Source organism: Diabrotica virgifera, chromosome 3, assembly GCF_917563875.1.
Source record: "Diabrotica virgifera virgifera chromosome 3, PGI_DIABVI_V3a".
NCBI classification, from domain to species: domain Eukaryota; kingdom Metazoa; phylum Arthropoda; class Insecta; order Coleoptera; family Chrysomelidae; genus Diabrotica; species Diabrotica virgifera.
The window spans coordinates 275433178-275461090 of record NC_065445.1 but is presented as its reverse complement, the minus strand read 5'-3'; the positions used below and the strand labels follow the sequence as shown (position 1 = coordinate 275461090).

The following is a 27913-nucleotide window of genomic DNA, read 5'->3' as shown; positions in this document are numbered from 1 at the left end:
CAAAAACCTAAAAATTCCTAATTATCAATAAATGTTAATAACTATTTTAAAAATGGACCCACAACCTTGATACTGGGTGGAAAGTTGGGTCTTTTAGTATTCAAAATGTAGTTACAATTTCAGAGGGATTCATTAATTAGTTTAAAAGCTATTAAATTTGTTTATCCCAAGCAACTTTCTTTTGTAATATAAGTCAGAAAAAAATGAACTTAAAATGACTCTACAGATACCATAAATACCCTTTTAGAGCAATTGCTTGCCTTGATCAGCTTCCAATCTAATTCCCACCTCTCTGACATCTTACATCACTATATCTCTCCATTTTTCGAGGTCTTCCTTCCTTTTTTGCCTTCAGGTACTGTCCAACCAATATTCTTGACTTGTCTATTACCTTGCATTCTTTCTAGATGCCCGAGCCGTTCCAATCTACGTGTTTCCCTATTTTTGTTATTGGAGGGTTAGCATACAATTGGTGCACTTTTACATTAGTTTGTCTTCTCCATTCTCTTCCTCCCTACTACTTTTCTATCGTACCTTCTGCGAGGTATTTTTCTTTCAATGTTTCCAATCTATTCTGTATAGATTTGTTCACAGTCCATACCAGCTTTACTACAATAAATAATATAAATGAGAGTATACTCTTTTGCTATAGACCAGGGAGCAATTTTTTTCATACTCGAAAACTAGCTTCACAATAACAACTAATATATTTAAAGCGTTAGTTAATAAAATAATTATAGTCAGAATGATCGCCAAAATTCGAAACGAATAGGCTAAAAAAAAAGAAGAGGTTCACAAATTTAAAAAAGTTGTCCTGCTATAATTAGGGATGAAGGTAGTTCCTTTTTTTTAATTCACAGCAAGTTGGTTTATACCAATTAAGAAACCTTATTAGCAGCATTTGAACGATCAATGATTGCATTTGTATATAAAAACTTTGGTAAGTATTGCATTTGAATGGAGTCGTCCACAAAGCAACAAAATGAGGAACTCCAATTCGGCCAGCTTGAAGTAGCTGAGGAGGAAGTTATCAAAAAAAATATCAACTTCAAACTCGAGCTATAAACCACGTTCTCCGTTATTGCTGTTGAATTAAAGTTTCTTCTTTTAATTTGTATGTGTGTGTATTTGTATTTGTATGTTTGCTTGCGTGACATTTTGTAAAAAACTTTGGCAATTCATTGGTTTTTACTTATACAGAAATGTAAATTTATTAGGTAGTTAAATTTTGGTACTGTAATTTTGTTAAGTCTCTCCTGTTATGATATCATGACGTGAAATTTTTATAATCGATATTTGTTTGGATATTTTTAGCTAGTTTTTTAGGATTTGGGATATTTGGGCTGCAATTTTAAGAATATAAGGGATTCATAGCTACGAAATAAAAGCTCGTATTGAGAAAGCTAGAAGCTCTTTTAACGGTCTCGGAAGATTCTCTGTAACTTATCTTTAAGTATCAATATACGCATACTAATTAAGGAGTAGAAAGCTGGAGTTTCACAGGTCAAAACGGGTAGAGGCATTTGAAATGTGGTGCCTACCGACATATGCTAAGGATCTCATACACCACACAACTAACACAACTATTCTTCAGAGGCTAAAAAAGACAAAAAAATTATTAACACTATGAAGAACAGAGAAATGGCTTACTTCAGTCACATTATGCGTAATAATAAATACCAACTTCTATAGCTGATTCTACAAGCCAATACTGATGGCAAGAGAGGAAGTAGATGTATACCCTAGCTTAGGAAATGAACTGGTCTAACTTCAACTGATTTATAGGTCTGGATCCCGCGTATGAAAAAAAAGTTGATTAATAGCAAGCTGAAAATTTGTTAATAGCTTAAGGGTGTCTAGTCGGACAAACTTTGATATATGGGAACACTGGAACAGGGGAAGTTTTAATTGTGGAACAGGTTAAAAAATTGGAACGGTCAGACCACGAAAACGGCACATGTATTTTGTCCGACAGAACAGACTTAAACTCTCCGAACAGAGATTAAATTCTCATGCAAAAATCAGACTGCTATTTATCACCAACTTGGCGTTTTAATGAGTGGAACATGTAGAATATGTCAAATGACAGGTGATAAATAGTAGTCTGATTTTTGCATGAGAGTTTAATCTCTGTTCGGAGAGTTTAAGTCTGTTCTGTCGGACAAAATAAATGTGCCGTTTTCGTGGTCTGACCGTTCCAAATTTTTAACCTGTTCCACCATTAAAACTGCCCCTGTTCCAGTGTTCCCATATATCAAAGTTTATTCGACTAGACACCCTTAAATTATCAGCTTGCTATTAATCAACTTTTTTTTCATACGCGGGATCCAGACCTATTATTTAGAGCTGCTCTGAATAGAGTAAAATGGGTCAATGTGGTCGTCAACATCACCTTTAGAAGAAGCACATAGAAAACATGGTGATATGGTTAAAAAAGATTAAAGATATTTGGAAACTCATATTGTCATGAACAAAGAAATAGACATGGGGAAGTCTTCTTAGGGTAGGAATAAAAACAGATTAAGAGTAGTCCATAACTTTTGTGGTTAATATAAAACATTATCTAGATCTAGGCCTAACTGTAATCGTTATTATAATAGTGTAAAGATTATCTTTAAGCTAAGCTAAGCCGTAAAATTTTATCACAGAGATGTTGAATATTTGGTGTATCTGTAGCTGATCAGCCGTAGCTGAAACGTTGAAACGGACAAGACCAGAGAATCTAGATAGGAAAAAGACTCCAGAAGCGTTTGAGTGACGAGGTGTCATGTTGACGTTTTTGGTTCAAGTTAAGTTGTATATGAGTTTTAGCTGAATAAACGTTTTGATTTTAAATTCCACAATTTGTTTGACCAAACGCCAAGCCAGGATATTTGCACGAGGCATCCTTAGTTTGTTATCGAAAGACAAATAATTTTAATTAAACATTCTCCAATTTATTGACTTGGCAACGTCGCTGAGTTGTTTTATTGTTGACCCACTAACTCATATTTATCCTTCGGTCGGTCAGCGCACTCTTGATATAGCGAGTATTTTATTCTTGGAGTACTCTAATTGAGTGGGCCGTGTGAGAATTTTCGGAGGAGTGAAAGGGGCGCCGATGGTTCCAATGTAGTAACAGCCTTAGCTTAGAGTACTTTCACTTTTTTCTAAACCAATTATAATATGACGACGGTGGTACCGTACCGCACGTGATAGAGATGGTTGTTTATGTCGATGACCTACCACAACATGCAGCCAAGAAAGAAAGTTTTGAAAAGTTTGTTTTGGTATTGTCATAACTAGTTTTTATTATGGTGCGGTGTTATAAAACTATGTTATGATACATATATGCAATTACATGCATGTTGTTAATTATTAATTAATGAGTCGTTTAAGAAACGTACCTATTCAATGACTCTATCAAAGCAATTCGTTGTAGAAATAAATAAATGGTTTTGCTTCTCCTAGGTTTATTTTAATTTATATATTTCTAGATGAGAACACTACAAGGTTCTACAACTGGCTAATTGGTTCATGCCAAAGCCAATTATAAAAAAAAAAAAAAAAACGGTTCTACAAACAACTCATCGGGAAAAGAAAGATTGAAGAATGTAGGACCAGTAGGACGCCAAGTAGAAGAAAATGCTCATGAAAGAATGAACGAGACAGGAAGGAGGAAGGGCATGGTCACCCATTGCTTCTTAGGAAAATCACAAAACAGTGAAAACATATTTTCTTTATAAATTTTTTAATAGTCCTTGATCTCGATGAAATTTTCTCAAGTAGTCTCTCCTACTCAACTCCGAATCTCACTTTCTTGTGGCAGTGCCAACCCTGGAAACCTGAGGAATAGTGTAGTAACCAACCCGTGGAAACAGGGTCAGCTGATGAGAGCGGGGAAAAATGAAAAACGCTAATGAGAGCGGAAGAAATAGTCCTCCAAAGAATAGATGGTTGGGCTGAAGGTTAACTAACTCCTCCTAGAGAAATGATAAGTTTTAGGATCGTAGTTAGGATCTCTAATTAGGTCCGATAACACCGTTGCAGAGGAAGTGAAGGGGCGAATATTCATTGCCAATAAATCTTAGCATGGTTTAATTAGGCACCTATGATCAAATAACGTCACAAGAAAAACAAAATGTTAACTATACAAAAGCTTTAACACGACCAGTACTCACATGGTATCAGAAACATAGACACTTACTATTAAGAAAGATTAATTATTAGCCACCTTTTAGTTTAGTTTTACAGGTCTAAATATCTACAAATCTACACGATAGACGGAAGAATGGAGTCTAACATTTAATAATACAATAACTAATTATGATAACTTTGGATGATGACATGATTTTGGAAAGAAATAGTTTAAGTATCTAGAAGAGTTCGAATTCATCAGTCTAATAGTGCGGACATAAATTCGTGTGCTGGTATTTTTACTTTTTGCTGAGATAAGTATATTACCTGCTAATTATATTTTAATTGAAATACCTAGTATTTCAACTATTGTTTCCTATTTATATTTAAGAGTTTGGTTTTGATTTTACGATTTATATATTTTATTTACAAATATTATTTAAAAACATTTCTAATATTTTATAAACCATGGGGGAAAATACGGGCGGGAAACCGCCCGATTTAAATTTAAATAATTGTCCGAACAATACTGAAAAAGAAAATATTGATTCTAGTTATAATAATATTATTGATTTAGAAAATCGTTATAGACCAGGCGATAAAGGTCCTTATTTTGTTTTCGTGGAAAGTAAAGAAAAACATATTGGAAGGCTTTTCCCAATTAAAATTGGTCACTATATACTCCCGGAGGAGAAATTAAGTAAACAAGTGGAGGATATAAAATCGGTAGGAATAAACCGCGTAAAAGTCATATTTAAAACTATGGAATCCGCTAATTCGCTAGTAAATCATTATGTTATAAATCAAAATAACTTAGTAGCATATATCCCTAAATTTTACACCCATAAAAAAGGCATCGTCAGAATGGTTGATACGACTTTCTCCGAGGAGTATCTACTAAAAGCCATCATTTCCAATAAACAAATTGTAAGCGTTCAAAGAATGAAAAGAAAAATTATAGACTCAGACGGAAATTCCAGTTTAGTTAACAGACAAATGATTATAGTACAATTTCTGGGCAATGAAATCCCACAAAACATACAAATTAATCTTTGTAACTTTCAAGTAGAACCTTATGTACAACCGGTTGTCCAATGCTTTAAATGTTTGCGTTATGGCCATTCGGCCAGACAGTGCAAATCTAAAGAAAGCAGATGCAAAAAATGCACAGGTTTGGATCATCTGGAAGATGAGTGTCAATCAGAAAATGTTTGTATTTACTGTAAAAACAATGAACACACTTCAATCTCCCGTAAATGCCCTATTTTCACAAAACAAAAACAAATTAAACATATTATGGCTCAGGAAAACATTTCCTTTAAAGAAGCTGAAAATATGTATGTAAATCCTTCCTATGCCAAAATTATTACGAATAACAGGTTCTCGGTGTTAAATAATATTAACAACTTTCCACCATTGCCTGAAGTAAGGCAAACATCTTCTCAGAGTTCTTCAGCCGTATTAAGGAAACCCTTTATCAAAACAAATATTCCTACTTCCAAAAAACGAAAACCTTCCCCACTATCTCCCACTACAGAAATGTCACCAATAAAAAAAACCCCCCAATTAAAATCAAATGCTAATACTGTTCTTCCTAATCCTTATAGGGACGAATATATGAACTATAAAGAAAAGTCAGTACTTATACTATCTACATTCGTTAAACAACTTCAAAAAAGTTTTCCGTCTAGCCCAGTTTCTTTTGCAGAATCAGATATAAGAGAATTTGTTAATAATATGTTTGATACCGACAATCACACAGATGGAATGGACATTAATATTAGTGGATCTGAATCCGAATATTATTAACCTTCCCGATTCCTGACCATAATATTAAAAAAGACAAACTATATATTTTGCAGTGGAACTGCAGATCTTTAAAATCAAATAAAGCAAGTTTAATTAATTTTGTTAACAGTACAACTATTGACATCATTGTTATATCAGAACTATGGCTTAAGCCTGACGAAAACTTTTTTTTGAAAGGGTTCAATTTAGTTAAAAAATGTAGAGTTGATGGTTATGGTGGCGTTGGTATTTTTGTAGCGCAAAGGCTCGGTTTTAAAGAGGTTAATATCATCCAGCCGTTAAACATAGATTTAGAAGTGTGCGCAATTACTTTACCTTCTATAAACTTATCAATAGTGTCTATTTACCGACCACCTGACGTGATTGTCAATTTTACCGACTGGCTACAATTATTTCAGCAGTTCAAGTCCCATACTCTTTTTTGCGGAGACTTTAATGCGCACCATGATAGGTGGGGACCTATACCTGATGATCGACATGGTAAAATTTTAGTAGATGCAATAGATCATCTAGACCTTGTTGTATTAAACGATGGTACTCCCACTAGAATTAACTCTAGTGGAAATCATTCAGCTGTTGACATAACATTAACCTCTCATTTTTTAGTTGATAAATTAACTTGGACGGTTTTAGATGACACTATGGGATCGGACCACTACCCAATAGCTATCGACATCCAAATTAAGCCTTCAAATTTTTCAATAAACCCATCCACTAAGTGGAATGACACATGCGCAGACTGGGAATTATTCCAAACACTCTTGGAAAAAGATGTTACTCAGTTACTTACTGAAAATAACACAAGTAATGCATCAACATTTTTCGAAATGATTTCCAATGCAGCGACTCGGTCTATGCCTGTTAAAAAATCTTTTACTCCCATTTCCCCAAGACCAATTTGGTGGGATCAGGAATGTAGTAAGATGGTAGAAAAACGGAAAACGGCCTTAAAAAATTATAGAATTCTGTCCAATCATAATAATTATTTAGTTTATAAAAACGTAGCTGCCCAAGCTAAACGTTTATTTAAAAACAAACAACGTTGTAGCTGGATTAACTTCCTAAATAAACTTAATAAAAATACACCACTAACTGAAATTTGGAAGTTCGTTAAAGCTGTAAATAATAAAAATTTTCATTGTCCCAAAAAACCTCTTTCAAAAAAATTAATAGAGGAAATACTAAACAAAATAGGTCCTCCTTCTGCTTCTAATTTTGTGGTTAAATCAGTTAACAAATTCCCATTTAATCATGAAGATGAATTGTCTACTTCTTTCACAATGGACGAATTGGATTTAGCGATCAAAAATAGTCGGAACACAGCTCCCGGGTTAGATGGCTTTACTTATAAAATAATTTATAACTTACCATATTCTGCTAAAAATTTTCTTTTGCAATTATTTAATGACTGGTGGAGGAAACAAAAATATTATGACTGCTTTAAAAATATTATAATTTGTCTGTTACTTAAACCTTATAAAGATCCAGAAATTCCATCATCATACCGCCCAATCTCGTTAATATCATGCGTGACCAAAACATTCGAAAGATTAATTAAGTTTAGATTAGAACATTTTGTGGAATATAGATCCCTTTTACCAAGCATTCAATATGGTTTTCGCAGAGGACGGGGAACAATAGATGCGGTGAGTCACTTAGTTTCAGATATACAAATAAGTTTTTCCAGAAACCTATATACATTATGTTTATTCATAGATCTAACAGGGGCCTATGATGTAGTTGACCTAAATATTTTATCAAAAAAGATGGAAAAAATTGGAATTAATAAAACTGTATGTACCAATATCTTAAGTATCTTTCATAATAGAAAAATATTTTTACGTGATCATAATAACGTATTACATGGTCCACACACAGTATGTAACGGTTTACCTCAGGGGTCTGTATTGAGCCCTATTTTATTTAATATATACACTGCAGATCTGCATATGTTAGTAGGTGATAAATTCAACATGATACAATACGCGGATGATTTATGTTTTTACTTCAGCCATGGTTCATATGAGAAATGTTTAGATGACTTAAATGAATGTATGCATTTGATAACAGGTTGGTTTAATGACATGGGATTCAGTGTTTCTCAGGATAAGACTGCCTTGGTATGTTTTACTCGTCACCGAGTTAGAGCTGCTAGAGCTGCTTGTCTAGACGAGTTCACGATTCCATTCGTCGACGAATATAAGTACCTAGGTATAGTACTAGATAAAAAACTGCTTTGGACTAACCACATAAAATATATTAAAAAAAGATCCGAACACGGCATAAATCTACTAAAAGTGGTTTCCAAAAAAAAATGGGGAGCAGATGTTACTGTATCGTATACATTCTACAAAGCATATATTCGTTCCATATTGGACTATGGTTGTACATTATACGGGGCGTCATCCAAAACGAATCTAATCACTATTGATCGTATACAATATAAGGCTTTAAAAATTTGTATGGGTCTAATGATGTCATCGCCTAACCAAGCAGTCCTTGCAGAAATACAAGAACCCCCATTAAATATACGTAGACAGTACTTAGCTGAAAAACAAATAATTAAATACAGAACATTTAATACGAGTATGATCCGAAAAATAGCTTTTATTAACACTTGTAATCTTACAACACCTTATTGGAGGATAAAAAATTCCCCTCCCTTGGCAGATGGCTTTGTTAATACCAACCATTATGAAATTTTTATATTAAATAGTCCCAAATATCCAATATTTCAATATAGTTATCAAAGTATCATATTTCGGCCAACAATTATATACCCTGAATATTCAGAAATCCCTAATTTAAATAACCTAATACTCACCACCACATTGAATGCTTTTGGAAAGGATGTAACTAAAATATTTACAGATGGGTCCAAAAGTGAGGTTGGAATAGGTGCAGCATTTTTTGTTTCACACATCAATCATGTCGAAAAATTTAAACTAGCGGATATATTCTCTATTTACAGCGCCGAGTCCTTGGCGATTAAAAAAAGCCTATTATGGTGCACGCTAAATCCAGTTCAAACTGTTTGTATTATGTCAGATTCTAAGTCCGTTTTGCAAGCTATTGAAGGACCTCCAATAAATATATATAATCAAGAATTAATTTGTGAAATAAAAAACTTATTGTACCAATTAAATCAGCAAAATAAAAAAATAATTCTCATATGGGTAAAAGGTCACAGCGGTATTATCGGTAACGAAAGGGTTGATTATGAAGCGAAAGAAGCTTGTAAATCAGATAAATTCGTAAAAATATTTTCACATACCGACTTAAGTACTAAATTAAAAAAATCTATTAAAGACAGATGGACAGAATCTTACAATAATTTTAGCAAGACATCGAAAAATCTTTATTTTCAGCTTTATCCACAACTTCCAAATAGAATACCGCATACGACTTTTGATTATATCAAAAGACATACTTCAGTTATAACTCGCTTAAAATTGAATCACGGCCGTTTTCCGGCGCACCTTCATAAATTAGGGATACTTAACTCCCCGTTATGTGACTGTGACAACATGTCCATAGGTGACATTAACCACATGTACCTGGAGTGTCAAAAGAATAGCACAGCTATTTTTAAACTATATAATTCCTTAATAGAACACAACACACCTCTCCCTCTCAACATCGGTTCCCTGTTATCTAGCAATAATAAACTCGTCTTCGATGCTATAATAAATTTCGTTAAAGAAGCTAATATCGATATTTAATCTTATATACATCTAATATAAATATGCGTATGAATAAAAATAAATTCTGTGGCTAATAGACTGCGTCTAAGGCCATCCCTTTCCTCTACACACACACAAGTATCTAGAATCGCTGTTACAGAACAACGGTGAAACACTTCAACACTTGCAAACGCGTGCAATAGACTTTGATAGAAATAGTTCCTCAAAAGAGTAAGTCTTTTTCTTCTTCTTCTAGTGCTGACTCCACTAATGAAGGTTAGCCTTCAATAGTGGAGACATAACCATTATACATTGGTCTCTACCTTTTGCTTTTCTGAGAAGTGTCTGTGTGCAAACCCGGTCCAATCGCGAAGATTTTTCCGCCAGGATATTTTTGTCATTTACCAGGACCTGTCTCTTCCCATTCTATGCAACACCATTTCGTTAGTAATATGGTCGGTCCATGGTATTTTAAAAATTCTTTTAAAAAGCCACATTCCAAAACCTTCCAGCTTTCTCAGTGGGCAATTAGGCATTAGGTCAACATTAACAATATAAGATTCGACAAAATAAAGAAGAATAGAGTGAATATATAATTTTACCATGCGATATTGGATTTGCAGATTGAGTGTTTGGTTACTCAGAATATTTCCTCATTTTCAAAATGGCTGCTCTTGTTTCTTCTTTTTCTATGGCACTACAGCCCAAATTGAGCCTTGGCCTCCTTTATTTTTTGCCTCCACCCTTGCCTATCTGTGGCTGCTCTTCTCCATACACGGACTCCTAAAAGGGCTTGTGCGTCGCTGTTTACTGTGTCTTCCCAGCGCTTTCGTGGCTTCCCAACCGGTCTCTTTCCTTGCATTCTAGCATTCAGTGCTCGTTTTGGTAGCCTATCCTCTCCCATTCTTATCACATGTCCGGTCTATTGCAATTTTTGTATTCTAATGAAGTCTGACAGGGGTGCTTCCTTATAAAGTTGATAAAGTTTGTTGTTGTATCGACTTCTGAGATTCCGTTTTCCTTCACAGGTCCTAGTATTCTCCTCAGTACTTTCCTTTCGAATGTGTCGAGTTTGTTTTTGGATGTTTCTTTCAGGACCCAGGCTTCACTGCCATAGCATGTTATTGGTCGAATTAAGGTTTTATAGATTCTCATCTTTGTATTTCGGTGGACACTTTTAGACCGAAATATATGGGAGAGGGCAAAATAAGCTCTGTTTGCCTGCGTTATTCTCTTCCGTATTTCTCCATCTTCTGATCCGTCGGCATATATTTCTACTCCCAGGTATGTAAACTTTTCAACCGTTTCAATGTCATCTTCATGTATAATGTTTTCTGGGACTATATTTCTTCTCGTCTGAGTCATTATCTTTGTTTTTTCTGTGTTAATTTCCAGACCTAGCACTTTTGTTTGTGTTTTTAACTCTGCATATGTTTCCTGTCCTCCTGTTGATGTTCTACTCATAATATTAATATCATTAGCATAAGCGGCCAGTTGAACCGTTCGGTTGGTCAGTAGATTTCCTCGTCCAGTTTGCATTTGCCTAACCGCATACTCCAGTGCCAGGTTAAACAATGTTGGGGCCAGCCCATCTCCCTGCTTTAGTCCCTGCGAAATCTTGAAAAAGTCTGTCCGGTGGTTTTGTATTCGTACACATGCCTGAGTTTCATCCATTGTGGCTTTAATGAGTCTTATTAGCTTGTGTGGTATTGCCAATTCAGCCAATATATAGTATAGTTTGTTCCTTTTGACTGAGTCGTATGCCTGTTTGAAGTCTACAAACACGTTGTGAACATCAACATCGTTCTTCCCCGTCGGAAGCCCGTCTGATACTCTCCAATAATATTTTCTGCTAGTGGTTGGAGCCGCTGGTTTATAATATACGTGAGAACTTTATATGCTGTACATAGTAGAGAGATTCCACGGTAGTTTTTGCATTGGAGTTTGTCTGCTTTTTTATAGATCGGGCATACTATACTTTTCTTCCAGTCGTCGGGTATTTTCTCCTCTTGCCATACGTCTTTGATGAGCGCGTGGATGTGACTTGCTAGGTGGTCTCCACCTACTTTATATAGTTCTGCTGGTATTTTGTCAACTCCCTGAGCTTTATTGTTTTTCTGGGCCTTAATGGCTTCGAGAACTTCCTCTATGGTTGGAGCTTCTACTCCATTCTCTTCTACGTAGATCATACCCATTTCATCTTCCATGTCTACTTGAGTTCCAAGTAGTGTCTGAAAATAATGCTTCCAGGTTTCTGTGACTTTCTGTTGGTCACTGATTATTTGCCCACTTTCATCTTTACATAGACTTGTTTGCGGTTTATACCCACTTTTTATCTTTGTTAGGTATTCGTAAGCCCTCTAATTTCGTTGTTTTTGAAATTTTCTTCCATTTTTGGTGCTCTTGTTTGCTTTATAGAAAAGAGTAAATAAGAAAAGCTAAAGGCCAAGATATTGATGATGCTTGAAACATTATAGATTTTCAACGAAAACTTTTCGTTTAAAAATTCTCAAAGTCTGTGTGTTATTGCGTTGCCGCTCCTGCAATACTTAGAGCAGATTTATCGATGGATTCTTATGTAGTTTTGACTTCTGAATCCAAATCTGAAAACGGCATTTCGATATCTCTAACAGTCTTCGAGATAATCGACCTCAAAGTCTAAAATTTGACGTCACAATCCTTTTATTTTCTGCCGACACACTAAACGTCAGCTGAAATCGTTGCTAGTAAGTAGGCTAGTTTTTTAATCTGAATTTGTTAAGCAAAGCATAGTTTGTTTACATTTGAGTTTGACACTTCATGAATGTCAAACTAAATTTTAAATTTAGTATTAATAAAACATCAATGATATTTGATAGTGAATTTAATTATTATATAAAATAAATAAAAGATGTTCAAAAATACAATTAACTTCAAAAATACAAACTTTAAAAAGGTTTATACGAGTATACGGCCTCCCTTTAATGGGAGTAACTAATGATAAATGGACTGTTCCATTTGTTGTGAAATGAAAATTGTTATTATAGTCGGTTCGCTAAACTCAGACACAACTGGCTAGTGATTTTAGTAGGTAATTTTTTTGTTTTTTGCCAATTTTGCCAAAATTGGCAAAATTACTAATTATTTAGTAATTATTAACTATTTAGTAATTATTTTTTTAGCGAAATGAATTTCGACTCGATTCGAGTTCTCTGCTTAACCCAGGTATAACCATACCAACAGGCACCGCTAGGAAAACATTCCACTTTGCGGTTCAGAGACCCATATGAAACGAGTCTGTGTACTCTATACAGAGTATGGCATTAGTAAAATAATAAAATAAGAAAATCTACGGTTTCGTTTTGATTAAAATCTGTCTTCCTCCATCCCCCGATAGTACTATTTCTAGGTCTACCTGTTTTCAAGGAGGCTCTGAGGAAGACAGATTTTTACCATCACGGCCGTAGATTCTCGATATAAATTAAAACAATTTATATCGCAGTATGGATAGAACGCCCTCTAACGGGGAATAAGCGAAATGATCGAGTTCTCTGCTTAACCCAGGTATAACCATGGTTAATGCTAACCAGTATGGATAGAACGCCCTCTAACGGGGAATAAGCGAAATGAATTTCGACTCAATTCGAGTTCTCTGCTTAACCCAGGTTATCGAGAATCTACGGCCGTGATGGTAAAAATCTGTCCTCCTCAGAGCCTCCTTGAAAACAGGTAGACCTAGAAATAGTACTATCGGAGGATGGAGGAAGACAGATTTTAATCAAAACGAAACCGTAGATTTTCTTATTTTATTATTTTAATTATTTTTTTGCCAAATTAGCAAAATTACTGACTAAAATCACTAGCTAATTGTGTCTGAGTATAGTGAACCGACTATATTTATGAAATGTTGTTTGGAATAAAAAATTATGGTCTGATTGAGCATTTGTGATTGTGCAATTACATCCTTCTAATGGAAAAAATATTTGAAGATTTTTCTCAAATTATGGATACCAACAACATTTTCATCTATAACTCTTTTATTTTTAATTTGACGAAGAAAAGTTATTCTTCATATAAAAAGCTCTTATGGTCTAAGATGTATGATTTTTAGAAATTTTATTAATTTTATACGAGGTATATAAAAAACATTAATTTCGATCAAGAGTAAAGTACCTTTATAGTTCACAAATTTAAATTCGAATGATATAATTGTACATTAAAACATAATTTTTAATTCTAAACAACTTTTCATAATTAGTCCAGAAAGCCACTGCGAATCCGCTAGGAAAAATATTCTAATTCGGATTTTTTGCACAATCTTACTCAAAAAGGACCCCTTTTAACAAATTTGCATGTTGCCAGGACCAAAAGTTGGTCAAAAATTTTTTAAACGTTTTTTTTTGTTTTTTTTCCTAAAATTATTTTTTTTGCATGGAACAAATTTTTTTTTAGGTTTCTTGGATGATTCCAAACAGAAAAGGTCTTTAGTGACTTTTCTCTAAAGTTGATAGTTTTTGACATACAAGCGATTAAAAATTGAAAAATTTCGAAATCGGCCATTTTTAACCCTCAAAAACTATGTGAAAAACTGAAAATTTGAATGTGGTCAAGGTAGCTAGATATTCTTTAAACATCGATTGATGAAATCCCGAAGAGTTTTTTGCAATACACTATCAACAACCTCTTTGTTTTTTAATTGCCAATCAAGCGTGCGCGACACTATTTTCCACCGTTGTTGCATGTGTATGCAGTATGGTGCAAATGAAAGGAATAAATTCGTTATTTCGTAAACCAGTGACTTTAAGGAAAAATCCCGAAACAAGTCGATTTTTATTTTTAAGTTATGATATTGTGACACATATGGTATACTAGTGACGTCATCCATCTGGGCGTGATGGCGTAATCGATGATTTTTTTAAATGAGAATACGGGTCGTGTGCTGGCTCATTTGAAAGGTTCTTCAATTCTCTATTACTATTCAGTAATATAAACATGTACATAATTATTTATAAAAGGTGTCCAAAAATTTTTTATTAAATTAAATCATTTGGCAAATTGACAAAAAAATAAATTATTGGACACCCTGTATAAATAAATATGTAAATGTTTATATTACTGAATAGAGAATTGAAGAACCTTTCAAATGAGCTAGCATACGACCCCTATTCTCATTTAAAAAAATCATGGATTACGTCATCACGCCCAGATGGATGACGTCACTAGTATACCATATATGTCATAATATCATAACTTAAAAATAAAAATCGACCTGTTTCGGGATTTTTCCTTAAAGTACTTTTTCCACCATACTGCATACACATGCAACGGTGGAAAATAGTGTCGCGCACGCTTGATTAGCAATTAAAAAACAAAGGAGTTTTGAATACTGTATTGCAAAAAACTCTTCGGGATTTCATCAATCGATGTTTAAAAAATATCTATCTACCTTGGCAATATTCAAATTTTCAGTTTTTCACATAGTTTTTGAGGGTTAAAAATGGCCGATTTCGCAATTTTTCAATTTTTAATCGCTTATATGTCAAAAACTATCAACTTTAGAGAAAAGTCACTAAAGGCCTTTTCTGTTTGGAATGATCCAAAAAACCTAAAAAAACTGTTCCATGCAAAAAAATAATTTTAGGAAAAAAAAAGTTTAAAAATTTTTTGACCCACTTTTGGTCATGGCAACATGCAAATTTGTTAAAAGGGGTCCTTTTTCAGTAAGATTGTGCAAAAAATCCGAATTAGAATATTTTTCCTAGCGGATGCGCAGTGGCTTTTCGGACTAAATAGCAATTTTCCATATTATGAATTAAAATACGTAAAGAAAAAAGTTTTCGTTTTGATAATGCTCTAGCATTTTCAGGTTGTTAATAATAGAATGCACAATCATATTAGTCAAACATCCAGACCTGTAGGTACTATATAATCTATCCACGATTTTAAAAAATAGTACAAAATAGAAAAGAATTTCTTCTCATTAGACAACAGGCAACAACCGTTAAATGTATGTATTTAAATACTTTCACTCTCAAATTTGTCGTGCGTTGGTTCGTAAGTAATCACTAGGAACACCGTGGTGCGTGAGAAATATTTAAAACGGTTTAGAGTCATGTTATGTAACTGGCAAATAAAAAATATGTATCAAGTATCGTTGCTAAATATGGTTAATTTTGTTATAAAGTATTTTACGTGTTTTACATTACGCATCACGTGTGTTATGTATCAGAAAGAGCTGATGACTTTTCTAGATATTGAGAGACATGGGGAAAAATTTTGAACAGGGAAAAACGATATACTCTGGACTAATTAGCAAAATACAAGGAAAAGTTATTTACCAGCAATTTTATTGCTGGAATCGAATCTTATTATTGTATGTATTAATAATATAGATATGCAAAGTCCGCAGATAGTGTGCTACTTTTTTTATAAACAAAATGGCGCCCGAAAATCGTGTTTTTTCAATTTTTGCTCTATAACTCCAAAGATTTTAACTTTAGACCAAAAACACCCAAATAAAAATTCACCGCAAGTGAATTCTGCATAGAGACGTGTTTTTTTCGATTTACTTCGACGAAAACTTTCCCCGGAAAAAGCGGGTTTTTCCAACAAAATCTTTAATTTTCAACTAAACTTTTAGATAAGTAGTTGTTAATCAATAATTAAATAACTTGGTAACATAAAAGCTCTTTTTGTATGTATTATAATTCCAGAAGTCTATGGAAATTGAATGAATAGTTTAGCAACAATTAAAATGTTAATTAAAAATTTACGGTCGCTATAATAACGACAATAATTATGATGCATAAGAATAACTATGATTTTTTCATAAAAAGACACTATACCTACCTAATGTACTTTACAGAATTGAAATTGGACTATTTAAGCGGCCTCAGGAATATTTTAAAATTATAAACAATTTTTTGGTTTATAAACAAACAGAATATCTCAGGAAATATTAAACTAAATTAAATTGTGAAAACGTTATTCGAAAGACAGTGGCAGGACGCTTCTTTTAAAAGAAAAAACGTTTAATTATGCTGAGTGGTTCCTGAGATACAACCGGTCAAATTTGACCGGAATTTACGGCAAAGATATAAATAATAGGATCATAATTTTCAAACCGACACCTTTTTATTTTTGTCCTCTTTCTCCATACCAATTTTCATATCTTTAAAATCCTCATAACATATATTATTATAATAAAAACTATCGATAATACGTGTGAAAATTGCCAAAAATAGCAAAATTCCAATCAAAAATTAGGTTGGAGAAAATGTAACCCTCAAAGTTCAAAATCGGTATACGTTAACAAAATGAATTTTCTCGGCTTACCATGGAGCAATTTCCTTCATTCTTTTTTTGTTCCCTAATAACTGGAGTAGAGCCATCGAACTAACGCATTATTAAATGTCAAACTTGCTTTTGTTTTGTTACTTATTTATAACAACAGAAAATTACATATTTTTTCCAGTTGTAGGCTTTTTTTTAGATAAACTTACTACAAGTGTACCTTTTAAAGTTAAAAACATAAATATTCTCATTTGAAAGCTGTATAATTATTTAAACAATTTTTATTTAAACAAATTAAAATATTGTGTTATAATAAATAAATTAATTTATTATAACAAAACAAAAGCAAGTTTGACATTTAATAATGCGTTAGTTCGATGGCTCTACTCGAGTTACTTGGGAACAAAAAAAGAATGAAGGAAATTGCTCCATGGAAAGCAGAGAAAATGCATTTTTTTTAACGTATACCGATTTTGAACTTTGAGGGTTACATTTTCTCCAACCTAATTTTTGATTGGAATTTTGCTATTTTTGGCAATTTTCACACGTATTATCGATAGTTTTTATTATAATAATATATGTTATGAGGATTTTAAAGATATGAAAATTGGTGTGGAGAAAGAGGACAAAAATAAAAAGGTGATGGTTTGAAAATTATGATCCTATTGTTTATATCTTTGCCGTAAATTTCGGTCAAATTTGACCGGTTGTATCTCAGGAACCGCTCATCATAATTCAACGTTTTTTCTTTTCAAAAGAAGCGTCCTGCCGCTGTCTTTCGAATACCGTTTTCACAATTTAATTTAGTTTAATATTTCCCGAGATATTCTATTTGTTTATAAGCCAAAAAATTGTTCATAATTTTAAAATATTTCTGAGGCCGCTTAAATAGTCCAATTTCAATTCTGTAAAGTACATTAGATAGGTATAGTGTCTTTTTATGAAAAAAATAATAGCTATTCTTATGCATCGTAATTATTGTCGTTATTATAGCGACTGTACATTTTTAATTAACATTTTAATTGTTGCTAAACTGTTCATTCAATTTCCATAGGCTTCTGGAGTTATAATATATACGAAAAGGGCTTTTATGTTACCAAGTTATTTAATTATTGATTAACAACTACTTATCTAAAAGTTTAGTTGAAAATTAAAGATTTTGTTGGAAAAACCCGCTTTTTCCGGGGACAGTTTTCGTCGAAGTAAATCGGAAAAAACACGTCTCTATACAGAATTTAATTGCGGTGAATTTTTATTTGGGTGTTTTTGGTCTAAAGTTAAAATATTTGGAGTTATAGAGCAGAAATTGAAAAGAACACGATTTTCGGGCGCCATTTTGTTTATAAAAAAAGTAGCACACTATCTGCGGACTTTGCATATCTATATTATTAATATATACAATCATAAGATTCGATTCCAGCAATAAAATTGCTGGTAAATAACTTTTCCCAAAAATGGCCTATTCTCCGATAATCAGCCCAGACTAATACTAATGTACCGGGAAACAACAAAGAAAGGATTGAATCTATGTGAAAATTGGGAAAATAAAATCTTGGAAGCAAGTACAAGTACATAAAAGTATAAGCGTCTCTTTATAAAGACAATGAAGAAGACTTCTCAAATAAAAAATAAACCACAAAAAAAATGACCTTAAAAATGATTCAAGTATATGTTCCAACATCCTCATTTGAGTTTCGTTCTTGGTGGTTTTCTTACTGGATTTTTGACCTCTTCTTCCTTTCTCCTTTTACAAATATTCTCCATTTTGGGCTTTCCTATCCCTTCAAGTTTTTACTTACTTACTTTTTGTCTTTTTCTTCCTTTTCAAAGCTACTGTGAATTCAGATTCACTTTTTTCACTACATTTCCAAGTTGTCCATGTCACCTTCTGACATGGAGTTTTTTCCTTATTGATTTTTTTTCTGAGACATATTCTTTTTCGTTTCCTTCATTAATAGTATCATTTTTAAGAGTTTTCTATTCCTAAAAAGAGAGGAAGGCAAAAAAAAAGATAGTAGAAAATGAAGAGATGAGGTCATAAATGAAGTCAAAGGGATAAGACTGAAGTATGAGATAGTAAAATTTGTCAGAAGTCCATTTAAAAATCCACCATTTGAATTAATTTTAGCTTTACACCTTATCTGCCTAAAGCAGGGCTTCTTAAACTTTTTTCATTCACGACCCCCATTTATGATTGACAGTTTCCTGGCGACCCCATATAAATATAAAAAAAAATATAAATAAAATCTCTCGCGACCCCAGAAATTTGCTAAGCGACCCCATTTGGGATCGCGACCCATAGTTTAAGAAGGCCTGTCCTAGAGTTTTACTGATACAAATTAATTTCTTTGTGATACATTTTGACTGCTAGTAGGTAAGAATTTTTTAAAAACTTACTATGCTGCGTTTATCACCATATTATAATAAATATTTATGTACTTACAAATTGTTATATGTATTAAAAATTAAAACAGATATAGGTACGCTTACCATTTGGACACATTTAAATATTGTACGTACCTAGAACAAAAAAAAAGAATATTAGTATAAAAATATTCACAATCATTTACTATTATTGATTGTACTCACAAACGAATAAATAGAAGAAGAAAAGTATTTTAAAAGTGTGTAAAATATTTGATTCCTAGCTGAGTGCTTTCGGCGTACAAAGTCATCTTCAGAGCCATGGTAAAAATTTAAAAGTACCAAGCAACCACTACTAACGAGGGATCCATTTGGTGAAAAAATTAATTAAAAAATTACAAATTAGTTAAACAAAACGTCAATAAAAAGTTAAAAAGCCTGAATAGTTGTGGAAATACTTTTCTTTTTCTATTCTTTCATTTAATTCTTTTTGTTCTAAACGGTCTAAACCAGCGGTTCTCAATCTGTGGTACATGTACCACTGGTGGTACATATCATTATTTGAGGTGGTACACAAAACTCAAAAACAGCCAAAATCAGCACCACTATTATAGTTAATTAGAATTAGATCATCTAGCTAGATAGGTATTTCAGTTAGGTGGTACCAAAAATAATAAAAAATATTTGGCGGTACATGGCTCAAAAAGATTGAGAACCACTGGTTTAAACGTTTTGGCTTTCTTTTTCTCAGGTAGCTGTAGCTTCCTCCGTAGATGTGCTAGCTGTTGCTTTGAATTGCCAGATTCATCTGACATTATTGCCACAAATTGGATGCATTGTTCCTTTTTTCCTATTATTTTATCTCGCTGCTTGAATTTTTCCATCAATATAACGCAATTGTTAAAAATCTCTAACTGAAACGACGAAATACCTACATATTTAGATTTTGATTTACTTTAAAATTACGGAAAATTTGACAACCACATACGTATTAATAATATAATTAGACTATACTGTAAATAAATCTTTTTTTTTGGGCATATTCAGACCTTGCATTTTCCTGTAGGTTCTGATAGCGCGCCACTGAAATCAGCATAACCGAAGCTTTAAAAATCGAGTCACTAAAATATATTTCGCGTGAAGTTTGTCCCAATTACTCATTCGTCGTTTTTCGCTCGTGTTTTTTACAACCTTCCGTCCAACGTCCCTCTCTTCTCTGGTTTGGTTTAATAAAAATTTTACAAATCTGGAACACCGTGGATCGGTTTCTAGAGCGGGTGAACGACCTGCCACTTCTGTCCATAGCCTCTGGGATAATTTCGATGAGGACACATCAATAAATTATTATATTCCCTGGACAGGAATCCCGTGTCAAATAAATTGCTAAAGAAGAGATTCCATAAAAATCCGGGTATATATTTATAACAAAAAATATTAATGACAGCCAGTTTATGTTTCATTTTGGTTCAGAGGCGATCATCATCCACATAGATACGTTTCACCCTCTCAGGGATATTCAGAGAAACTATGAGATAAGTGTAGATAATATTAGTCTCTCTGAAGATCCCTGAGAGGATGAAACATACGTAACGGGATGAGGATCGCCTCTAAACTATCTTTCATTTTCTCTTCGTCTTTAAGTGCCATCTCCGCGACGAAGGTTGGCAATCATCATGGCTATTCGGACATTCAAGGCAGCTGCTCTGAACAGTTGCCTTTTGAGCTGCAACCATGTAAACCATTCTCTCAGGTTCTTCAACCAGGAAACTAGTCTTTTTCCTATGCTTCTCCTACCCTTTATTTTTCCTTGAATTATGAGTCTCAAGAGTATCTTTGGCCTCTCATCATATATGTCCGAGATATTGCAATTTCCTTTCTTTTATTGTGTCTTCAATTTCCCACATTGCAGAGTCCCATTCACGCCAACGGGGCGTAAGCAGGATGATCGTAAGGGGGGGTTACAACTAGTGTTACCAGGTCCGATTTGTTTTTAATCGGTAGATAAACAAAAACAAATCGGGATTTAGGGTTGTAGATCGGGACAAATAAACAACAATAGCCCAGTAAATGACCGTTTTGGAGTGTAATTTTCAGAGTCAACTCCGAATTGCATGAAAATGTGGTTTTAGGTTCTACATACTGTCTACTTCAAAGTTGAACTTGTACCATCGGTTGCTTTTACTTGGGGGGTGACAGTTACCCCTTTTCGGGGGTAAAAAAACGCGCGTTTAAAGTGGATCAATTGACTAACTTTAAAAAACTTTTGTTATATATAATTTTTAAACTAAGTCAACACTTTTCGAGTAATTTTATTGAAAAAAATATTCTTTAGCAAAAATGTAGCTTTTAAAAAAGCAACAAAAATTGTCTGTTCAGAAAGTCTATAAAACCAGTAAAAGAATTCCAAATCGAATTTTTGAACTTGAAATAACCAAAAAAAGCAATTTTCGGGCAAAACCTATTAAAAATTTTTTAAAGGGTGTAAAAAAATCTTTAATTTTGTTTTATATAAAAGTCTCTAGCATTAAAACTAAGTGAATTACGCTCAAAATAAAGTTGGCTCCTTTTTTTGTAAAAAAAATATCGTAAAAATCTGCCCCTATTTAGCACCGTAAATAAAATTAATCGTTATCGCTTTACCATTTACTTTATATGTGTATTGTTTATACGATCTGTAAGGTTTACCGGTTGGGAGTGCTTAATTTTGAAAAAAAGTTTTATAGTAAAAAAATTTTTCCTAAAATATTGGAAAATGCCCTTTTTTCAAAATAACTTAAATAGTTATTTTCCTAACAAGAAGTGTAGAAAGTCATACTTTTCCGCACGCGACTGCAGTTTGCTGAACGACGCGAAGCGGGAGTTCGGCAAGCAGTCGAGTGCGGAAAAGAGACTTTATTTAGAGACGTTAATTCTTTTTATTTTTGATTAAAGTTCTGTGTTAAAGGTTTTGTCTGAATTTTTATGTTTTATAATGTTAATCAAAATTAATTGATAAACCAATGATATAAATTCAGATTAAAACAAGACATAGGTAAGTAATTTTTTGCACGGCTAGCTTTGATCTCAATAATTGTGGATCGCTCGTTATGAAAGTGTGCGAAAAAGTAAACCCCATTTAAAATACATTGTTACTTCACGCACACTTTAAATCCTTCACGCACTGCTACCTATAATGACAGTTTTCACAAACTAAGAACGTACGCATAATATGAGATAGAGTAGATAGAAGTATTAGCGATACTAAAAATCTCAAGGAGTAAAAAGTAGGTAGATTTTGCTTTTATAAATATGATAGATTCATTTTCTTTTTCTGTAAGACAAAAATTGGTTAAAATATGGCTGTTCATATTTTGCATACACTCGTGATTAGTGACTCGTTCAGGCCCTTTCAATCATGTAAAAAATACATAAGTAAAGTAAATTGTTTATAAAGGGGTAACGATTTCATTTTGGGGTGCTAAGTAGGGGGACATTTTCTAAATTTTGTTACCAAAAAAAAAGGAGTCAACTTGATTTTGAGCATAACTCGCTTAGTTTTGATGCTACAAACTTTTTTAAAACATAAAATAAAGCTTTATTAAAAAAGTTTTAATTGATTTTTCCCGAAAAGTGTTTCATTTCTTGGTTATCTCACGTTAAAATATTTGATTTGGAATTTGACGAATAAGAACCTATTTTTCATGAGCTACAACTTTGCTTTTGCTGGGTCTATAGACTTTACGAGTTCACATTTTTTTTCATTTTTTTATATTATGCTACATTTTTGCTAAGAATATTTTTTTCGATCAAATACTTACTTTTTGAGTTAATTATGAAAATCGCCTAAAAACGTGATTTTTTTGTAGAAAAATAAACATTTTCAATCGTAAATAACTCGAAAAGTATTAACTAAGTTAAAATTCTATAGAACTAAAATTGCTTAGAATTAGTCAATTTATCCATCTGCGGACTTATTTTAAACGCGCGGTTTTTCACCCCCAACTAGTGGTGACTGTCACCTCCCGAGTAAAAGCAACCAAAACCGTACAAGCCGTCCAAATTTTCATGCAATTCGGAGTTGATCCTGAAAATTACACGGTATCGCCATATTTCCCGTTCATTTACTGGACTGTAAGGTGTTTCTATAATCTGTATTTTAATCCTACATAATAATAATAATCAGACGAAATTACCAAAAAAATCGTAGATTAAGTAAATTATTTACTTTTTATTAAAATTATATTTTTCATTCGATTTTGCCGATTTTATAAGTGCCTTGTTTTTATAACATAGTTATAAAATTCACTGCAAGTTCTCCTGAAATTGGTTTTCGTGGGTGAAAATCGGGACATGTAGTGTCCCGATTAGGTAAAAATCGGTACGCGTCCCCAGACCCATGAAAATCGGGACGTCCCGCGCAAATCGGGACACCTGGTAACGCTAGTTACAACTACTGAAAAGTCTTTGGGGGTATGGTTTTAAGCGTATAAAGCTCAAAGTACATCCCAATGGGGGGTTATAACCCCCCACCCCCCTGGTTACGCCTACACATTCACCTTGTTTATTCGGCGTCTGCTTGATTTTTAAATTGTTGAAGGCGCAGATTATATCCAGAGGTTCTCATTTCGTTAAAAAATCTTCTTCTTCTTCTTATTCCTCTTTATAAGCAATTCTGCTTTTTCATTGGCGGATTGATACCTCTATGGAAGGTTGTCACTCCATCTTTTGGAGTATACTTCTTCTGCCGATTGGTGATTTATCTCGTTCTATTATGACCACACGTGTCTCCCCCATTCTGGTTATGTGGTTGTTCCATTCTTTTGTTATATTTAGTGTCCATTCGTTTATACACTGTACGTTACATTGTCTTCTAATATCTTCGCTCCTCTTTCGATCTCTCAGTGTATTTCCTGTAATTCTTCTCAGTACTCTCATCTCTGCCGTTTCTAGTAGTCTTTGTGTTGTGGCTGTATCGGGTCTTGTTTCTGATTCATATGTCATTATTGATCTTACACTGGCTTTATAAATTCTTGACTTCATCTCAGTGTTAATACATATGTCGGTTTCGCCATATAGTGTTATTAAGGCATCCTGCCAATCTATTTGCTTTTTGTACTTGATTTCTCACTTCTTTGTCTAGGTCTCCGTAACTTGACAATGTAATTCCAAGGTATTTTACTTCTATTACTTGTTCAATACTGATACCATCAATTTCTATTTTGCATCTATTTCTTTACTGATTACTATTGTTTTGGTTTTCTGAGATGAAATTGTCATATTGAATTCTTTTGCTCTTATGTTAAATCTGTGGACTAATCTTTGCAGACTATTCATCTTGGGCTATCAATATTGCGTCGTCTGCGTAGCAGAGTATTTTTACTTCTTTGTTTCCCATTCTATATCCTCTTCGTTTGTTGACGTTTTGATGATTTCATCCATGATTAAATTGAAAAGCATAGGACTCAATGAGTCTCCCTGTCTTATTCCGCTGCCTATATCTATAGGTTCTGTAAGTTTTCCATCTATTCTGACTTCCATTTTGTTGTTTTGGTATATAGATGTTCTCAATAGTTTTTATGATATCTAGGGGGACTTCTCTATTATACAGAAGATGGATTACATCTTTGAGTCTTACTCTGTCAAATGCTTTCTTTATGTCAATCAGACATAGAAATGCTGGTCTATTATACTCTAGTGATTTCTCAGTAATTTGCTTTATGACGAATATTCCATCTGTACACGATCTTCCAGTACGAAAACCCTGTTGTTCATCTGCTAAACTTATCCTCTGATTCATTACGTCTTGTAAGATTTTAGTTGTAAATTTTAGGGTAGTTTTTAACAAGTTGATACCTCTGTAGTTTTCTGGCTGCTTTTTATCTCCTTTTTTGAATAGTAGAATCCCTCGTATTTCATTCTTCCGGTATTTTATTGTGTTTTATGATTTTGTTAATTAATGTTGTTAATTGTTCTGTCATTACTGCTCCACAATATTTCAGTAATTCGTTTGGTATTCCATCCTTACCTGCAGCTTTTCTGTTCTTCAGCTTTTCGAGTGTTTTTCCTACTTCCTGTGCACTCGTTAAAAAATATTAAGATAAAATAAAAATAAAAAATATGTATTTTTGACTCTTGGTCATTATCAGTACGGTGCAGCCAAGTTAGAAAAAGTACAATATACTTGGGAAAGGTGCAACGCAACGAATTTGTGACAATAATGTCGGAATAACATGACAAGCACAGCAATAACTAACACATCCACGGAGGAAGCTACAGCCACTTGAGAAAATGAAAGCCACCTGAGAAAAGAATTAATTTTAATAATTAAGTACTTTCTGTTATTTAGTCCAGAAGACGACTCAAATGCTATCAAGAATATTAAACCTTGAAAGGCACCAGGCACGGATGACATGACATACCCACGGAATCTTTCATTCAAAAATTTGGTTGTCCCATCCCTGTAAAGTAGTGTGTGAAGCTTCATTATATTCTATTTAAGTTTTATTCTATATTTGCTTTGTTCCAAAAGGGATATGATATAAGTAACATTTACCGATAAAGGATTTCCTTTCGCAGATTAGTAGCCACACATTCCTACAGCTTTATCAAACCTTGTGCCACTTCCCTACATGAATAGTACGAGTATTGTCATTATAAAGCATTGGCTCTTTATGCCCTAGTTACCGAACTAATCAAAATAGAGTAACCGTGTTCATGACCGTAAATGTTTGTCGTCAAGAAGGGCTGGACAGGTGATACCGTGTAAAATTTGAATTCAACTGCAGGAAATAGGTGACTAATTGTTGTTCTGTTAACAATTAAATGATGAATTATATATCATGTTGTTTCACAAAACCTCTAGATACCAATTAACAGAGAAGTGCGACAGGGAGATATTATTTTTTTCCTAAACTATTTACATTAACACTGGAAGATGTTTTCAAAAAAATGGAATGGACAAACATGGGAATAAACATAAATGGAAAGAAACTAAACTAGATATGCAGACGATGTAGTAATAAAAGCATCAAGTTTTGAAGAACTACAAACCATGCTAACCGAACTAGCAAATGAATCCTACAACAAATTGTTGGCAATACATAGTCCAAAATAATGTTCTGTGAAAATGACTTATGTCATATGTCATGTACATGTATTATGTGAGGTTATGTACAATAAAGAATGGTTAATTACTAAACTCTAACAAGAGCACATGGCGTTTTACTTATTTTCTAATTCCCCAGTAAGATATCCACTGTGTTGATACTTTAAACAACACAAATAAGCCTACAATGAATTTTACCAAAACAAAAACAATGACAAACACACAAGATAATAGAAACGTAATACTATACGAAACAACCATAGAAGCGGTTAATGGTTATATATATTTGGGACAGATAATAAAAATAAATAAGGAAAACCAAACAGCGGAGGTAAAAAGAAGGGTCAAATTAGCATTAAGGACAAAAAAGAGAAGTGTTTGACCAGTGCATACTCCCAATTCTCACATACGCATGCCAAACATGGACCTTGACCAAAGCAAACATTAATAAAATAATGAAGACACAAAGAGCCATGGAGAGAGCAATCTAAGGAATAAAATTAACAGACAAAAAGCAAAACATCTGGGTAAAAAATAAAACAAAAGTCAAGGACGCAGGACAACATACAGCTAGGCGAAAATGGAGCTTCGAAGGTCATAACGCTAGACAAAGAGATAATAGGTGGAATACCACGATACAACAATGGAGACCATGGACAGGAAAGAGAGCAAGAGGACGAGCCCAGATGAGATGAGGAGATGACATTAGAATGGTAGGAGAAACACATTGGAAACAAAAAGCACTAAACAGAAGCGAATGGACGAATGGAGGAAACTGGGGGAAGCCTATGTTCAAAATTTGACGAATTAAAGAGCAAAAGAAGAAGAAAGAAGTTGTTTCATTATCAATTCGTCATGTAATGATTGCCAAGAAGTTTTGAATTCTGTTTTAAATATTATTAGAGTATTCAGTTAAGGCTTTTAACAGTACCTGCTACCAATCGTAGACCCTAGTAAAGAAGTAGTAATACCCTAGTATCAACATTCTTGTTAAGAAGCTTAGTAAAATTTTATAACGGTTCTTCAAACATTGAGATGAAAATAACTGTTTTAAAACTTTTAAGTTCATTCAAAAGCAACTTTATATTTTGTAACAAGTCAAAGAAAACAAGTGATATTGTGCCGATATGTGCTTTTGCCCTGGAGGTGGTTTTCACCCCCTCTTGGGGGTGAAAAAATATTCGTCCAAAGAAAGTCAGGAAATGGATAAACTGGCTAATTTTAAGTAACTTTTGTTCTATAGAGTTTTTTCACTAAGTCAATACTTTTTGAGTTATTTGGCAGTGAATATGTTCATTTTTTCAACAAAATAACCACGCTTTTAGACGGTTTCTCGCAAATAACTCAAATAGTATGTATTTTGTCGAAAAAGCATTCTTAGTAAAAATATAGCCTGTAAAAATTTTTAAAAAATGGTGTATATATCACGTCTCTACACCTAGCAGAAGCAGAGTTATAGCTAATGAAAAATAGGTTCATATTGGTCAAATTCCAAATGGAATATTTTAACGTGAAATAACCAAAAATTAAGCACATTTCGGGGAAAACTCATTACAACTTATTTAAAGTGTTTAAAAAAAGCTTC

At 33.3% G+C, this 27913-nt stretch overlaps 1 protein-coding gene across 2 annotated transcripts in view; it reads right to left on the bottom strand.

Moving 5' to 3' along the window:
* The window catches only part of LOC114326211 (ecdysone-inducible protein E75), a 442877-nt gene that overhangs the window by 226327 nt on the left and 188637 nt on the right, over nucleotides 1-27913 (bottom strand). The window lies entirely within an intron of this gene.